Raw genomic sequence first — 19,644 nt, 5'->3', positions numbered from 1 at the left:
AACTTATAGTCGACACATTCAAAATATATGTACTCCTAAATACATATGAATATGTATTATAAATACATACACACATATATATATTAAATTCTGAAGATTAATCAAAGCAAATCTTGTATATTTTCTCAAGGTATTAATTTACCTTTGACATTTCAGGGTAAGGAACAACTATTTTTCACTGGAAATAAAGAATAATAAATATGTGTATAAATCTTTAAATCAATTATCACTGTTTTAAGAAATTCCTCCATTAAGCCCGACAGGTGTGTGCCACAGTCCCTGAGTATGCTAAGTTCAGATTGCTCTCTAATTTTTCAATGATAAAGGGAGAATCTGTTGAAAAGCAAGAAACACTAGCTCATAATGCAAATTATTTTTATATAGTGTAGCTCCATATTAATGAATGTAAAATTAAGTGGTACAAAAATCAACATCACGGTAATATAGAATTCAATGCATTAACGAGAATTCAGGTAGGCTTCTTATCAGCTTTAGGCCATTCTTTTCTCCCTTCACTTTCATAACAGCACAGAAAAGCAGAAAACAGTCTGCTCAGGGACGTTGCTTAGGGTCAGTTATTCTGTCCTTTCAGGTTTCTGAACTACCAACTGTGACTGTTGCTTTTTTATCAGGCCTCATAAAAAGTGGGTCTGCCTCTTGTTGAGCTGTCCAACTTTCCATGCAGACAAGCCTCTTTTCAGGTTCTCTGTTCTATTTCACAAGTCTGGTAAAAGTTACGGTTCTATATTAGTCCATTCCTTCAAATTCTCCACAGGCAATCCATAGTTTACAATATTGAAAAAACTGGATTGAGAAAATTCCTGATCCACTTAGTGAATGTGTCCTATTGACATGGGTATGGCCATGCCAAGGACCCCAGAACCTCAGGCCAATGCAGGCAAAACCTTCTCCTCAGAGAGGACCACAGAGGGAAATGAAAAAGACTCTGGTCCACTTCTCTCTGTTGACAAGGTGTACAAAACTATGTCCACACCAGCTTTTCCCTTTGGCTGCTTACAGCTTGAAGACCCCCCCGCCCTGCTGCAGAGAAGGCTCCTCCCACGATGAACTCAACCTGTCTCATTGATCCAACTACTTACCATAATCCCTACCTAGCTATTCATCTCTATTTAGCAACTTGACCTCTTTGTACAGTTGTCTGTAATAACCCTGACCCCTGTTCAATTCTGTAAAAACCAACGATACCTCTGGGCTGCTGTGGCTGCTCCATCATTGCACAGTATTACCCGATTCCCGCTTTTTTGTGTGTTCTGCTGCCCCCTAGTCTTGTCTTTCTTCATTCGCTCACAGTTCCACTTAGGTCCAAATCTTGGCAAATGAGTATGATATGATTGATTCCATAGACTGTCCTGGTGACACAAAGCAGTGGAGGGCCATGTGTGTCACTGTTGTTATTGAGGTAGCTGTCATAGTGTTGTTTTCAGAGATACTGTGGTAGCTTTTTGGGATGGAGAGAAGACAAAAATCTGAACCAGCTAAGAAGAAATGATTTGTTGTGATTCATGGTTTCTTTACGGTGACTCATGTGTCTTGACGTCCACGGTACCTAAGCGCCATCGTGAGCCTGAAATAAGACAAAACTCATCATGGCAGAAGATTTGGAGGAACAAAACGTAAACAATGAACACCAGAAAGCTGAAGACAGGCTAGAAAAGAGAAGATTTTAGACACAGAATCTACCATTCAAAGACTCCAATGGCCTACCTCCTTTCCTAGGTTCCATCTCCAATAGAACAGTGAGCAATTACTTAGCCTTCCTGTAGTCCAGTTACCTCTTGTGGGATAACACTAACTCGGTAACCAATACAGCAACATATGGTCTGTTCTTTGCTTTTGAAGCATCAATGTTAATTATTTCTTTTTATTTTTATTACTTTTGATTATTTCAACACACTAAGTTTTTTAAAATCATTTTTATTTTTCCTTTTTATATACTTTTACTATATAACCCAGGCTGGTCTGACCATGCCATGTTCAAACTATGAATTTGCTTTCTATTTTTTAGGATTATAGCATGAACCACCAGTCCTTCGACTACTAAAGCTGTTGGTAGTTTGCTTATTCATTTATTTACTTTTTTACTCACTTTCTTACTGTTTGTTTATTTACTGTGTTGCTGGGGATTCAATCCTGGGTTTATTTATTGCTAGGTCTTCAGTGTATTTCAAGCTATATCTCCAAACCCTCATAAGATTGCTTTGGTTGCAAACTCTATTTTTAGATACAGTAAATGTTCATCACTAAGCACGCAGATAAAAGATTTTGTGTTCTTCTGTCAACCTTAAGCATCATTGACCTAATGTTAGTCCTGTCAAATTTTATTATTATCCAATTTGACTTAGCCCCAGTGGGGATCAGACTTTCAGAGGTATCTTAGACTTTCTGAAAGTGTATTCCTTTGGGGAGAGTGCATAGACTACCATACATTGTCAAAGTAAAATGGAGCTTTGGCTGAGTATTTTGTTTCTCCAAATGAGAGTCTAAATCTGAAAGGCAGAGGTGAGAGAACAGTATTTTTAGGTGATATTCAGAGAGTGTGACTATTTAACTTAACAAACAATAATGACAACGGAGGAGGAATTTGCCTTTAATGACTTCTATTCAAGTATAATTCCATGATTTATGAAAGCAAAGTGATTGAGTTTATGAGATTTCTGACCATAACTGAATCATCCAGTTCTATAATTGGTGTTAATATTTGCTGTATCTTCTTTTTACCTAAAAACAAACTTGTGGAAGTGTAGCAGGGAGGCCAATAGTTTGTTCCTGACCTCCCCTATAGCTTAGACCAGAAATAGCCACACAGAAAATGTATTAATTAAATCACTGCTTGGCCCATTAGCTCTAGTTTCTTACTGTATAATTCTTATATCAATTTAATTCATTTCTATTAATCTGTGTATGGCCATGTGGCTGTGGCTTACCAGCTAAAGTTTCCAGTGTCTGTTTCTGGTGGTTCCCATTGCTTCTCTCTGATTCTGCCCTTCTTTTTCCCTACCTACCTAAGTTCTGCCTTGATATAGGTCTAAAGCAGATTCTTTATTCATTAACCAATAAAAGCAACACATAGACAAAAGGATCTCCCACACCATTTCCCCCTTTCTGTTTCAACAAAAGGGGATACTTTAACATAGTAAAATAACGTATAACAAAAACAGTTATCAAGCAAGAATTACAAATACAATAGTTATATCTACTTTATCTTTTATCGTAACTAAGAAAAACTATAAGTATAACTATAAATTCTTCAACTCCATCAAAGACTCCAGAAGGATAAAACATTACCTAAGTAAACAGGAAGTACATTGCAAGCAACTTCCAAAGTTCTAGAATTGACAGAGACATCTTGCAACCTGTATAGTCATCCAAAGTTCTTCTGTACTGTTGGGGCAACCTTCTTCAGCCTACAGGCTCATAGTATCCAGCAGACTTTTCCATGAAGCAGGAAACTTCAAAGACTGTTCAGTCACTTTCTTCTGTGTCCTGCATAATGTCTCATAGACTCTTTCATGAAGCAGGAATCCCAAAGGACCATCTCACCTTTAGGCAAGTTCAGCAGGCATTTCTCTGTGGGTCCTGCATATCCAGTTAAGCAATATAGGCAAGAGCAATTTCTTGCAAAATGGCTATCAAACTCCATAAGGAGCCTCTTAAATGTCCATCTTTCTCTTGAAGTAACTTGGTGTTGTCAGGAGCAGATGTGTCCCATTGTTATTAAAAGTCCCAAGTTATTAAAACATTTTAAATATCATATTATATAGTCTTTGAAAGGTTTGAAGAATACCTACCTATCTGAAATGTATCTAGAAAATCTAACTAGCATGACTACAAGCTAAACTATTATAGATGATTCTATATTTACCTATATTTTAAATTATACATTACATTTTAAATGAACTACAGGCACACCTTAATCAATAGCAGAAATATACATATAACAAGATTGATGTTAAATTTGTATCAATAAACCAAAATTTATACCAATGCAAATTATTCATATATCTCCCTTTTAATGTAAAAAATAATTTATTGACAATATTTGGGAATATGGGCATAGTTTCTTCAAATCTCTTCCTGCTGTTTATTGGGAAAAGTATGTTCTTTGTGGAGGTGTTTACAGCAACCTTTCAGGGTCATGTTCTGTCAAATCATATTGGTCTGGAAGCAATCCATAGGTTCTTATTTTCTGCCAAAATAATAGAAGAACCTGTTTTCCAATGCAGCATATTCTTAGACTCAAATTTTGAAGTCTAAATACCTCTATGTTGGTTTAACTTAGTCCATACAATGAAATGTATTTCTGTACTTAGCTTCTTTACAGTCAAAAAATTTAAAGACGACACAATAATATACATAATCCAGTCTCTCTGTGAATTTTCCACCTTTAAGTGGCTTATTTTTTTCTTTAATCCTTTTATCTAGGACTATCTGTACTCTGTCTCTTTAAAGACATTATTTTATTTGAAATGATTTATCTCCTCTCTCCCATGTTTATATACTTTTTTTTAAATACACTGTGTCTCATTTAGAAATCTTTTCCATCTGGATTTGTCTTTATTGCATATTTGTAATTCTTTACTCCTGAGGAGCACTTTTTAAAATGCTAAGAGATTCTTAAATATTAACTGCAGCATTACTAGATCAAATACGGTTCTTCCTGCATACCCTGCTGAGTCCAGTATGGCAGAGCCACTGGTACCTATGAGAGCCATGCACACCATCCCAATTTCAGGCACTCAGCCAGTCCATGTTGCCATTAATCAAGCTGCAGCAGTCTGCTCACAAACACCACTCAAATTCTCTGTAGACAGACCTCCTGCCTCAAAGAGTCAGAGTTTATGGTGGTAGGATAGTCCAGAAAGCCAGGTTTTCAAACAGTGCAGCATTTTTCTTGCTACTACCAAATCAAAACAAAACAAAACAAAACAAAACAAAAAAACCAAAAAACTTCTCTTAAGGGAGCTGCAGCAAGCCACCAGATGAAAAAAAAAAAGTGGCTAAACTTTGTTTTTGTGTGTGTACAGAGTTCCTTTCCAAGCCCTCTCAAGTTTTACATGGAATTAGTCCACCACATTGGCATGCCAATTTATAGCAGGAAGGCTTTAGTTTGTTCCCGTCCGCCCTGCTAGCTTACACCAAAAATAATCACACAGAAACTGTATTGATTAAATAACTTTTTGTCCCATTAGCTCTAGCTTCTTTGTCCAACTCTTATATTATTTTAACCCATTTATTATTCTGTGTATGGCCACGTTGCTGTGGCTTACCAGCTAAAGTTCCAAGCAACAGTCTCTGGTGGATCCATTGCTTCTCTCTGACTTTGCCCTTCTTTCTTCCTGTCTACCTATGCTCTGCTTAACTATAGATCCAAAGAAGATTTTATTCATTAACCAATAAAAGCAACACATAGACAAAAGGACCTCCCACACCATGAAAGCAAAGCAGCAAAACTCACAATAGAATGAATTTAAAAGAAGTGAGAGTTGTTTTCCCATTTTTGGTGATGGTTATTTATAGTTGTATTATTTCATTCAGTTTTTTTTCTTAGTTTTGTAATTTGAAGATATGATAATTCTCTGTAAACATGACTATCAGTTTTATGGAGCATAGGGTTATGAACTTCAAAAAGTAGTACCAAATCAAGTATATGACATTTTTTGAAAAATACAAATATAGTTATTGAACATGTTATGTTTATGTTTTAAAAATTTATAAAATGCTCAGTAAAATGTGGAAAGACAATCTAGAGCTGGTGCAGTTTAAAAGACTTTGTGATATGAGAATAAGAATCCTGGATATGAACAAAAACTTTTGAACGATTCTAAAGTATAATAATTCAGCATGACACAAATAGTACACAAAATGCTAGCTCTTAGTGTTTTAAAGGGGATGAGGGCAAAAGTGTCAACTAAAGCCTAATAGCTAACTAGAAAGTGACAAGAACAACAGCATAGAAGTGGGGGATTGGGTTTCTGTTTTTATTCATGCATTCTATTTATTTATGCATTTATTTGTTGCTATGGCTTGGTACTAGACCAAGGGACTCATATGTACAAGCTGAGTTATCTAGCACTTAGCTCCTCCAAGCATCTTGCATAACACAAAGCAAGGGCATTTATACTTGGTGACCGCAAGAGTCCATATGTAGAAATGGTAAAGAAATTAAAATTCTGTTTTTGTGTTGTACATTACATGAGTCCAATTAACAGGTTTCATAGATCTTTTAAAAAATTTATGTTGAATAAGGAAACAACTGAAAGTGTAGAAACTTAGAATCACTTTTGACACTAAGTAAATGTATATTTATTCACAATGTAAATAAAGCCTTTGACTTAATTAAAAGACATTTTAAACCAAAAATTTGATGAGAATTAGGGAATTTAATGTCTCTGATTATTTTTTAATACATTTTCCAAAGAACAGCAAGATAAAAAGGCCTTTAAGTCGATGGCCAATGGTGGACAATGATAGTATTTAGTTTTCATTGAGTTATCACATTATTCCATGTACTGTGGTAAATAGCTAATGTTAAATTTCTTATTTTCTCATTCTGATAATCTTGTGATATAGGTACTACTATTATTTTATAACTTCATATAACTTTAGAAAGATTAAATCACTATTCCAAGGTCACACATGCAATAAATTTTAGAGCAGAGCCTTAGTCAAGATCAACTGTCTCTTCCTAATTGTATGAACTTAATACTTTTGTTTTTTTAAAACATTTTTTCAAAGATGAAAACAGTAGGCATCTTCACTATATATAAATTCTTGTAATTAATCAGGTCATCATCTATAATGCATTACTATTTAGAGGGAAGGGTTTCAAGTTATTAAATCTAATGTCTGTTAAAAAAATCTTGATTTGTTCATCTTGTTTGCATTTTTATACCTTTTAACTTTGATGTATGTCAGGAGACAAAGTTAGGTTTGATATAAAGTGTAGTTTAACTCTCTGTGATGCATAGAGATTCTCATCCACTTCAATTATTCAGCACAATTTGAAACCAAATGGCTGTGCTCACAGAATAATTTGGGGCCTAATAGAATATCACTGACCATAGACACAATACATAGCATTCCCCTGTGGATGCAAGAGTTATATGCTCATCAGTTTAAATGTATCTACTTGTGGTTAGAGACTTTGATAAAAATAGGGTTTTAGTTGAAGTACTCATCACTTTAGCAAGAACTAAGCCAATATCCTATATCAAATCAGAGATAACATGCTTGTTATTACTTTCCAATTGTATTGATGCTGATGGATTTCTGAAGTTACTGGGGCCCATCTGGTCTTTCCCATGAAGAAGCAAATTCCCAAATATGAGACATTGCTTACAGTAGATTTCCTTTGCTTGGTAGCTGAGGAAGCTCAGCTGAGACAACAAAAGTCTTTTTATTGAAATAGGCCTTGCTTGTAAAATGAATTCTACTTTTCTTTTGTAGCTCATAATGTTACTCCAAAGTAATTATCTGAGAGAGATTTAGTTTCCAATAAAATATGGGCTGAACAGCCACTAAGCTAGTTGGCAGTGTACATGCAGACAGTTATCACAATGGTAAACTAAGTGAATGCTGAGTGTTATAGAGTAGTTAAAATTATATTCCAATTAGTTCCAAAGTGTATTTGAACTATAGTGAACCAGTAATTGAAGTGGGGGAAGGGACAGAGGGATACAGAGACAGAGACACACAGACACACACAGACAGAGACACAGACACAGACAAACACACACACACACACACACACACACAAAGAGGGAGAGAGAGAGAGAGACAGAGACAGAGACAGAGACAGAGACAGATAGACAGACAGACAGACAGATAAGCAGAGAGACAGACAGAAAGAGAGAGAGGGAGGGGGATAGAGATTTTCTCAAGAGGCATCAACATCCAGTGGTACCTCACATGCCAGTGAGAGAAGTGAGAAATCAAGGCAGAGTTTTTGATATGCAAAAATGAAGGGGAATAAGGAAGCACCTGTTTGATTTAGATAGCAGTACACATCAGAGTTATATATATATAACTCTCTCTCTATAGATAGATAGATAGATAGATAGATAGATAGATAGATAGATAGATAGATAGATAGATAGATATCACCCCCATGGGAATTTATTTTTCAACCTCCAAAGAGCTACAGTCTTCTGTGAGAACTTAATTTGAATGGCTTTAAAGAAGTCCATCAGAGCTATAGTCCCCATGCACAGATTTCTCATGTAGTTCTAACAACTGGACTTTAAAGCAGAGAAGATCTCAGTGTCTAATACACACAACAAAAGGCTTCTGGGACTTCAGAGGCCTGAAGCTTTTTATTGCGATACAGCAATTTGCATTACTTCTGTGTCTTAGCATGAAAATGAAAATAAATTAAAGCCCCATAATGCCAATTTATTTCTTCAGCCATTACCAACTTGAGCACTTATCCATTCTGAATTTGAAATCAAAATGCTTTGAATTCAGCTTATGAGCCTCTTTGTTTTAGGGAGGGAAAGAACCACTAAAGCAAACTGAAGAGAAAGAGGAGATAATAGGGCTTGGAAAGCAACCTCTTGGCAAAGAGGAACAAGAGCAGTGGAATAATTTAATTGCTCATCAGCTAATTATACGGTATTATAATGTTAATGTGTCTTCATCATGACAATGTAATAGGTATAGATTGAAGCATATGAGAAAGAAAGTGTTGATGCAGTAATTACAAGTGAGAGTGGAGCTGTTAGAGTAATTATACGCTTCATCTGGTAATTAACGTATTGTTCAACTTGAGATGGGGAACAAAGAGTGAAAAAGTTAAATATTGAAGGACATGCCTTTGACACTCCAGAGATGTGTCTGAGCTTTTGATAGGAGTAGACAATTCTACATCGATACTATTATTTTCTGGTTCCCCTTTCATGATTTATTATGTTGCAGTCACGTATGGTATAAGAGAACACAGGAATTTGAGTATTACATTCATGATTTATTATGTTGCAGTCACGTATAGTGTAAGAGAACACAGGAATTTGAGTATTAAAGGCTACTGGGGGTTAAATTTTTACGTTCTATGATCCATGTTGCTGCAATTTTTTTCAGCTATATCTCATTTTGTCTTTCTTTAATGAGGTAGAAACTCCAAAATTAAATCACGGTATAACAATATATGGGATGTGAATTATTCTTTCAACAGAGGATAAAGGGAATTATTTACTAATATATGTGAACAGACCAACTAAGGGAGTTAGTAACTTTTATTTGCCTTTAATACTAATAGATTTCTTGACTTTATAATGTCAAAATCAGTTCAATAATATGTTTTCTGCAAAATAACTAATCACTGGTTAGCAAGTGATCAGTTGATATGATTTTGTCACTCACTCACTAGTTGTCTTTCAAACAGCTGTGTACCAAGTGCTATCCTGCACTGGACGTTTGGCATATGCTTGTATGCCAAACAAGGGGGTTTCCATACCCACCCCCTTTTTATCATCCAGTTACAGTTGGAAGGCCTGCTGGAACAGAGGTTAAGTAACTTGTGCCAATATTTTATCCACTAGTTAGGCATGCTTGAACTTGAACCGGCAGTTCTGGTATCCTACACTGTTAACCTTACTCAACTTATTTCTCTCAGATGCCTATGTTGGAGAATGTTGGAGGATTACCTGGAAGGTTTCTTTATTCAGATTGTAGTAGAGTAATGAAGCAAGATTTAATAACTGATAAGGTGGAGGCAAACAGGGTCTGTGTTGATAGAGGAGGAGGCGATTATGTATGAAAGCTACAGATATCAAAGATAAAAGATCTTCCTGGCTACAGCAAAAGGCCATGGAGTCATTCCAGAGAGAGCTGTGATTTTGGTTAGGATGAGGTTGCAAGCAGCAGCATGGTCAAAACTTGAATTTCATTGAGATACTATAAGCTGAAACTACTCAATGTATTTGAATTTTCCCAAACCCTTGAATCTAAATATAGAGAAACCAGTAATCTATGGAAAAATCCAAGATGGCTCTCTGCGTTCTAAATTGTTTTCCAATTAGGAGAATGGAGTGTGAGTCTACTAAGTTACATTTTGCTTTGAGAATGAAAGCTGCAAAACTACCAATATCAATGCTCTATATTGTATTTCTTATAAAGAACTACATTGTTAAACTTTGCTTTTTTTAACTGTTTATATCATGTTGAGTTATTGGGTAAAATAAAACATATAAGTAAAAAATATAAGCAAGTTATTTTAGAAATTTAGTCAAATTTTGAAGAGAAAAGAATCACTATGACAATGCTGGTTAAAGTGCTACTTTTCATTAATAAAAAAATTAACCTCTAATACAAACCCTGATAAAGTAATATACAGATTAAATGAGAGGAATGTACTATGCCTGATGTAGCTGGAGCAAAATATCAAACAGACTGATTAAATACTTTGTTGTCAAGTTGAAATATCTTTTTAACTTGTTTGCACTTTGAAGTTAATTTACTTCTTATTTTATGATCAAATTAACTTTTTTTCAAGATTAGAAAAATAAATGAATCTTTAAAAGATGAGAGATGGGGGATGCCTCAGTGGGTGAAAGGGCTTGCCACACAAACTACCAACGAGCTTCCTGGAACTCAGCTAAAGAGCCAGAGGCAGTGGCCCAGATCCTAGTTCTCCTACAGGGAGCTACAAAGCCGACACCCACACTGACACTCAACCTTCAGAAAGTCTGTGATACGGGGATGGCATGGCAGAAACAAGAGACCATATCTCAAAGGATGGTGACAGTCAAGAACCAACTCCTGAAACTTGTCCTCTGCCCTTCATGTATGTGCTGTGTGACAGATGGCACACACACTTCCACACACGCATGCTACGCACACGTAGACATTTTTTCATTGAAAATCGATTTTGCTAGATTTGATAAAGTAAATGCACAATTTTTCAGCATAATTTTTGAAGGTCAGGGAAATGGAGAGTCACGTTGGGTGGCTAAAACTCATCAGATGGTGGCCAATGGGGTGACATGGACTCGTTCAGTGCCTGATCTGCCTGCGGCATTGGTATAGAGGAGCGGGAACTTGGAGCCTGAGTCTTCCCCCTGTGCTGATTCCATTAACCTCTCTGAATCTTACTTTCCCTATTGCGAGAGACAAAATAATAATCCCCGAGCTTCATGGTTGTTGGGAAATTAAAAATGCATTTAAAAGACTCATCCCAGGAACTGGCACATTGTAATTGTTCAGTTAAGTTGGCTGCGATTACTGCTATTCAGCAGAAGAACCTTACTGAACAATGCAAAGCACTTCTTAATAAGAAGCTCTTAGAAGTTAAAACAAACCCCTGAAATTATGTTGTGACTTTCTTTTAAAATATTAATTATAGTTGTCCCCCATCTGTAATGAAAAAGGTACTAAGCATTAAAGAAAAAAAAATGCAGTCATATAAAGTAACCTTTCTTCAAGACACTTCACGAAGGATGGAGAACTATGGTTGTCAGAATTAGATTAGCCATGTAAGAAAGATATGTTATGTCTGTTTTTTTCCCTAAAGTTATAATTCAAAGAGAATGAATATAACGTATCCATAGAAAACTATACAATAACATATACATACAGTATTAGTCAGGAAAAATTGCTATCGAATGAAAATGCTTGCACACACATACACCCACACACAAAGACACCAACTAACTACTGACAAAACATACCATACTTGAGTGGTTTATTACTTTTCAGAAGCTACTGTGTGCTGACCACTCACAGATTTCTTTGAATGATAGTTGAGATCAAGTTATTCCTTTCTGTTCCTCTGTTATTGTAAAAACCAACAGAGCAGAATTATTTCATGTTTACATTCTTCAAAAATAGCATAGGTCTTGGAATATACTCTATACTCAGTATGTACTCATTGAAAATATGAGTAAATAAATGACACTTTGTTTTCATTTGAAGTAGAATCCAGTTTAATGACATTATTAATCACTAAAGCTTATTATAATTCACAAATCACTAATTTTCCAGGACCTTAAGTGCTTTTTTTCTCTGAACAGAAATGCATATTGAAATAAACATACAACTACCCATATTTTTGAAAATTTATTAGCGTACACATCTGTAATTCCAGCACTCAGGAGGCAGAGACATGTAGATCTCTGAGTTCAAGGCCAGCCTGCTCTACAAGAACTAGTTCCAGAGCAGGCTCCAAAGCTACAGAAAAAACCCTGTGTCAAATATATATATATATATATATATATATATATATATATATATATATATATAAATTGATAGATAAATAGATAAATAGATAGATAAATAAATAAATAAATAAATGCACTAACAGTGCTAAAGAGTGGACCAAAAAGTAAAGACTTTGCCTATTATTATTCTCCCACAGCTTTCTCTGTGTAATTCTGTTGAATTTTATTTTTCATTCCTTATTCCGATCATTTCATAGATATACTCATGTACAATGAAATGAGGCCTCAGCTTGAGAAAAGAGAATGTTTGTTTAAAAATTGAAACAATGCTAATCCTCCGTGGTTCTTGTTCTTTTGCCATGTTTCGTTTTCTGTTTTCATCTTTCTCTAATATTTAGGAGGACACTGTTCCTATGAATTTGACCTTTACCTCCCTATGTTTAATTTGATATTTGTGTGATAGGGTGAGATTAAAACAAAGGTCTGGTTTTCCTCTTCTTATAGGGGTGGAAACAAAATAGATTCAAGAGCATCTCCTAACTATTTGGCACATAGTTTCAACTCTCATCTTTTCTGCAGTAAAACAGCAATGGTAACCAAGCAGTGTAGTGATGTGATGGTAGGCTTTCACTGGACAGTATACTGGTAGTCAACAACTCCAGAGAAGCACAAATGCAGAGACACATTGGGCTATACTCATACAAATGTTAGGTTCCAATTGTTTACTTCAAATAATCATTAAGTAACTATTTCATATGTTCAAGAAGGAAGGTTAATTAACACCAGAAATATAAGTGTAACAACTTTCATCCTGTTTAATATTCACAGAAAAAGCATTAACAATTCTCCATATTTTTCAAGTGTGTGCGACATGGAATTGTGTACCTGACCTTTGTGTGACCTATGTACATGCATAGGCATCATTCCTTAGAGACACTGTTCTTCACGTTCCCACAGGAAAGCAAGGATAAGGCACCAAAAAGAGTTAAGATAAAGTTCTATTGGCAGCTTATTCATCCACGTTTAATGATGTATGGGCTTGAGTATCGTAAAAAGGCATGTTGCTAAAGATGTAGGGTGTCCTGCAAACACAGTTTACAGAATTCTGTGGGTTGAGGAGGTAATGAATCAATGTTCTGCACATATTCCTTCCCTTTTCTTCATGTCCTTTTGAGCATGCCATGCGACTTACCATGTTCCTCACGATTTTCAGTATTCTTGTCTTTACTGACCTAAAGGATCTTGCGATTTCTCCACAATTATTCTTCATGTTAGAGTTTCATACCAAAATATAATTGTATAATTATCAAAATAAAATGCCATTTTGATTCAGTAATAATGCTGTGACATTTCTCTGCCTTTGTTAGCCATGGAAGCCCTGCTGATCACATATTAACTAACCTTGGATCATACAAATATCACAGGGTGGGTGAGTGCGGATGTTTTAAAATAGCAGTTTGGGTGGTGATTTCAAGATGCTAGGGTTGTCTGTTCATAAGTTTTCAGTCTTTTTTTTTTGGCACATTCCCTTTTGTGTATGAACACCTCTCCCAACGGTATCCATCCTCTGGCAGAGCAGACTGCACCTTGTTCTGAGATCTTGGAGATGTGAAGATAGAAAAGGCCTGTACTGGGGGCTAAACTTTTTTTCTTTTTTTTCTTTTTCTTTTTTATTTTCATTTCTTTCTTTCTTTCTTTCTTTTTTTTGTGCTTAGCTGAATTTTTTAGTGAAAAATGGATCCTTTTTTGTGGGGAGGGGAGTGGTGAGTCATGCAAACAGTAGCAATAAAAATATAGTTTCTGAATAAAAGCTGATTCTTCATGAAACTGAAAAGGAAAAACATGGTAGCATAATGACTTTGTTTAACTGTAATTCTTCTGGCTGGAAATAGCCTCCAAATTGCTCATGATCACTGTACCATGTGGATAAAATCTAACTGTGTGTCTGTTTTCCCTAGGATTTTAATTTTTTAAGCTCAGGGTCATTTGACTTTGCACTAGAAACTGATCTATTCTGTATCCATGGAGTTTTAGAAAACACAGTGTGCAATAGGTATGGACTGGTATTTTTAAGAATATCTATTTATGTGGCAAATAAGCCGAATGGAAAATATTTATCTAGAATTTTTACTATTTTCTGATAACCTAAAGGGTCTTATGTATTGCTGTGATTATGAGTTGCTAATATATGTTTCCTTTAGACTATGACATTAAAACTGCACACACACACGCACCCCCCCCCACACACACACTAGGGATGTAATGTGCAGCAGGTTTTCTTTTTTATTATAGAAAGACATCTCTGTGTTTCAAAACGAAAAGTCACTGTTGGAAGTAGACTAACTTTCAATATGAGTTTAAGGTAGATAGTGAAAACATTGATATTGGGCATCTTTCTGACTAATATTTGTCATATCTGTGATTGATACAGTGTTTAGAATTTTAATTATTAATATATAATGAATAGACATTTCAAAAAATAATAAATGAGTAATTAGTGTTTGTTAAAATTTTCTATTTTACTTCTTTTTTTATTAAAAATTTTCACCTTCTCCCTTCCTCCCATTTCTCTCCCCCTCCCTCTACCCCATCCCCCTCCCCTCCTTCTCCAGTACTAAGAGCAGTCAGGGTTTCCTGCCCTGTAGGAAGTCCAAGGTCCTCCCCCCTCCATCTAGGTCTAGGGAGGTGAGCATCCCAACAGACTAGTCTCCCACAAGGGGAGATGGGGAGAGAGAAAAGAGAAGGAGAGGATTGGGGAGAGCTTGGGGGAATGGGATAATTGAGATGGAGGAAGGGTGGATAGGGGAGCAGGGAAGAAGGTATCCTAACCAAGGGAGCCATTTTAGGGTTGACTAGAGTCTTGGCTCTAGAGGGGTTCCCAGGTGACCAAGGCGATTTCCTCAGCTAGTTCAGTGGGCAGCTGAGGAGAGGGTGCCTGTACTAACCTTATCCTATCGCCACACTGATGAATGGCTTGCATATCACCATAGAACTTTCATCCGGCAAGGATGGAGATAGAGACAGAGACCCACATGGAGCACTGGACTGAGCTCCCAAGGTCCAAATGAGGAGCAGAAGAAGGGAGAACATGAGCAAGGAAGTCAGGATCACAAAGAGTGCGTCCACCCACTGAGACAATGGGACTGATCTAATGGGAGCTCACCAAGGCCAGCTGGACTGGGAGTGATGGAGCATGTGATCAAACTGGAATCTCTGAATGTGACTGACAATGAGGGCTGACTGAGAAGCCAAGGACAATGGCACTGAGTTTTGATTCTACTGTATGGATTGCCCTTGTGGGAGTCTATTTTACTTCTTTAACATAGACAAATAGGTGTAGTTATTAATAAAGATTATTTTCTTTCCCTATAGGAAACAAAATCATGTTAACAATTAAATATATTCTTAGAATAAATTCAATTTAGCAACTAGTTAGTATTTTCCTATTGGGACAGTTATTCCACTATAAATCAGTGATGATATGAATCCGTGATATACGAATACATCAGTGATCATATGAATCATTCTTATACTTCCGATGTATTTTTGTGTTTCCTGGTGACGTGCGTGTGTGTCATATTGCTGGCTCCTATCTCCTGCACTAAATAAAGCTCCGTTTTCACCATCAAGTACTTGACATTTGTGAGATAAAAAGTATGAAAGCTTTCCTGGCCCACAAAGATTTTAATTCTGATCCAGGAAAGGGACAAATATGAAATGGATACTTCACAGGAGCGTAGGAACAATGAAAGGGACAACTATAAAGTACTTACAACACAGGAGCATAGGAACATGAATGGAATGTTTATGTTATGATATTATTGTGCAATGCAGGGAGATTGGTACCATCTGTTCATACTAGAAAAGGCTTTGTAGGGTACTGACATATGAGATGTGACTCTTAATGGATGATGGGTTTTGAATAGGTGGACAGGTCTGGATGAGAATGGTAGGGGGAAAGATTTTAGGGAAATGTACGAGTGATGGAGTTAAAGAGTATAAAGCATCAATGCATTTGCAATCAACCTCAGGAGTTGATTCAAAAATTCTTATCAGGCTCCAAAGATTGAAAGACCTCAGAAGAATGAAAGGAGAGCTCTGCGCAGTAGAAATTATACTAAGGAAGACACACTTCATTCTGTAGGAATTCGTAGTTTTAAATAAAAGATTGGCCCATTCTGTTTTGAATTTTAGAAATATTATTACATTGTTGCTCTAAGCAGAGACGTAAGTTTTATCTCTGTTATTAAACTATTAGACTCTTGGTAAACATTTATATTTTTATATTATGTTTTATATAGCATTTTATATGGGATATTTTTTCAATTGCTTGCCAGCAGGAAATATTGAATAAGAATGAAACATTGAATAACCTTTTTCCACAAAGCTATTCTTTTAAAAAGATTCAACACCAAGCATAATTTCAGATACTAAAAGTTCATTTTATCCAAGAAAATTATCCCTGTGCTGTAACTTTTTGCACCAAACATATAACAATTTCTTCAAGTCAAACATTAGAAAAGTCAATAGATTATTTCCAAGTTATTTATGCTTACACGAGTTCAACTGTGGTTATGAAAGGTAATATGGATAAAGCTACTCACTAATATCTGTAAAAATTACACATTTTCAATTTCTATAGACAATGCAACCTTAATATCTTTTATATTTATGTTCTACCATTATTTATTCATTTAACTTCTTAAATTTTTCCTGGTTTCAGAACTGTAATTCTGAAGTAGGATGGGAAATAACTACTTTACACAATCATATTGACTCAATTTCCTCTTCAGTCAATAAACCTCCATATTACTCTTCAATGTCATTTGCTTAGAACCATACTAGTTTTACCTTTCTGATTCTTCAGTGAATAAAGGGAGAGAGATATACCAGCTTACAAAACCACTCAGCTTTGTAAATATTAATTTCTTTTCTGTGCGTTTTTTATGTTACAAGAGCTTGATAATTCTGAGCCAAGGTAACTGTTACCCTTAATTCTGAGTCATCATAAAATAAAAACAGATGCAGGAAAATGCATAATTAATGCTTCCAACAGAGAAGTCTCTCCAGAGGAGGGTGTAAAACACTCGGCAGAGAATGGTAAGCTGACACAAAGGTAGCTTTCGTATGTGGGTAATTATCTCTATTAAGTGTAAAAACAGCAGGAAGAAAGCTGCATATAGATTAGGTCAGTGGCTTGTTTGTTAATAACCCCTACTGGTTTAAGTGCCAAGAAATAAGATTTTGTGTCTATATTTCATTAAATCTACATTTGTTTAGAGGATTTTAGATGATTTTCTACTTAAACGTGAAAAATGCGCCAATTTCTTGTTAACTGTAATCTATCAAGAAAAAAAATTGCCATTTTGTTGCACTGAGTATTTTCTTTCTCTTATTTCATTATAGAAACTGCAATCCTCATTTGACACTAATATTTCTATTTTATACAAGAGCAAATTTAAACATGGAAATATTAAATAATTACCCAAATTCAATTGATAAAAAGTGATAGGACTGATATGAAATTAAGCTAAGTTTGTGATGACTTCAAATCCTATATCTTTTTAAACTAAAACCCAATGTAGCCTCTGATACTGTCTTATAATTGCTAGGGATATCTATCTTGTATTACTGTTCGGTATACATACATTTACCAATCCCATGAGAAAAAGAAAAATGCTGCAACTTAATCGGAAAATAAAGGATGGTTATCAGTTTTAAGAACCATTTTTACTGGGCAGTGGTGGCGCACACCTTTAATCCCAGTACTCGGGAGGCAGAGGCAGGTGGATCTTTGAGAGTTCGAGGCCAGCTTGGTCTACAAGAACTAGTTCTAGGACAGGACAAGCTCCAAAGCTACAGAGAAACCCTGTCTCGAAAAACCAAAAAAAAAAATTTTTTTTTGAGGGGGTTACATAATTTTATGTTTGAAATAAATCTTAGCGAAAGTTTGTGGTAATATTTCACCATGTGGACTCTTTAAAAACATGCACATCTGTAGTTGTGTTTTTAATTGTTGACCATTAATTTTAGTTCTTTAGTGGGATATCATTTTGGTTGCCTTCAACTAGATTAATAATTTTAATAAAATATGATTTAATAGACAAAAGTTAATTGACTAATACTGTTGCCTTGCAGATCCCAAGGGTCCTCTGCTACCTTCATTAGAGAAATAATCTTGACATCAATAAGTTACTGCTTAAGTTGCCTGTATGAAATATACATAGAATTAGTAAGTAAACACTTGGTCTTAAAATTCCCCTAACATAATTGTACATTTTTAGCCATCTAAAATGGGACATTGTTTTTTCCATTTTTAATATCACCATCTTCTCGTATCATTTATTTAGTTTGTAGTTTGTGGCAAATAGGATGATCAAATAAAGATTGATCATTAACTTCATATTTTACCTAACTTCCTATCAATTGTCAACTGGAATTGAAATCGGTGTTTCTCCTGTTCTCATGTGAATTGGTTATTCTTACTGCTGTTAATGTTTATTCCTCCATTTTCTTCTTTTCTGGGATAGATAGCAGGTAAGCTGCACTCCTCTCTTACTTTAATTTCAATTCCATGGTAGCACTTCTTCCTTGCGTTCCTTACTTCAGGAATCACTTTCTAACCAATGTATCCCAATTTCTGAACTCAAAAATCCTCCCCTGTTAGAAATAATTCAGGGATGGGAAAAGAAAGCTTTTCTAGGCAATGGTATGCTACTAAAGAATGAATTTCTTAGCCATCTTTTTTTTTTATCTTTGAGTATTTGAGACAGAATTTCTCTGTGTATCTCTGAAAGTCCTGGAACTTGCTCTTTAGACCAGGCTTGCCCAAGCCCGCCTATATGAGCCTGTCATTTTCTCCCTAGTGCCCCCGGCCCATCTTTTATGTTTAGCAAAGAGAAATGTAGATTTTTTTCCAAGGGTAACTTTGGGAAATTATGTTTTCTAGATTTTTTTGAATTTTAATGAACATAGTTAACTTGTTTATATGAGAGGGTCATACCACAACACACATGTGGTGGTTAGAAGATAGTGTGTTTGATTAACTCCTTTCATCCTGTGACTCTAAGGAATCAGACTCAAGTCATTAGGCTTTGGAGCTGGCACCTTTACCTACTGAACCATCCCTTCAGCTCATGTGGGAGAATAAAATTTGTGTTTATAAGTAAAATATTCCATCTGGTAGAAACTAATTGTAAAAATATACCTATGAAAACTTGGCTAAAGTGCTTTACATCTTTCTAAACGCACATTTATTTGAATAGAAAATTATGAGGTGAAACAACTTTGTAGCATACAGTACTAATTTTAAATATTTCTTGACCCATTATAAATTTTAAAAAAAGCTTGATAAAATCTTGCCTTAAAGTAATGCCACCACTAAACATACATATTTTGTTTGCATTTTAGCATACCAAATCAAGCACTCCCAGTACCAAATTCAGAAAGACTATTTCTTTGAAATACCCAG

General features: G+C 35.4%; 1 protein-coding gene across 4 annotated transcripts in view; it reads left to right on the top strand.

The window, feature by feature from the left end:
* The window catches only part of Erbb4 (erb-b2 receptor tyrosine kinase 4), a 1,041,831-nt gene that overhangs the window by 437,899 nt on the left and 584,288 nt on the right, over positions 1 to 19,644 (top strand). The window lies entirely within an intron of this gene.

This window comes from Myodes glareolus, chromosome 1 (assembly GCF_982192425.1).
Source record: "Myodes glareolus chromosome 1, mMyoGla1.1, whole genome shotgun sequence".
Taxonomy (NCBI): Eukaryota; Metazoa; Chordata; class Mammalia; order Rodentia; family Cricetidae; genus Myodes; species Myodes glareolus.
This window is presented reverse-complemented; position numbering and strand designations above follow the sequence as displayed.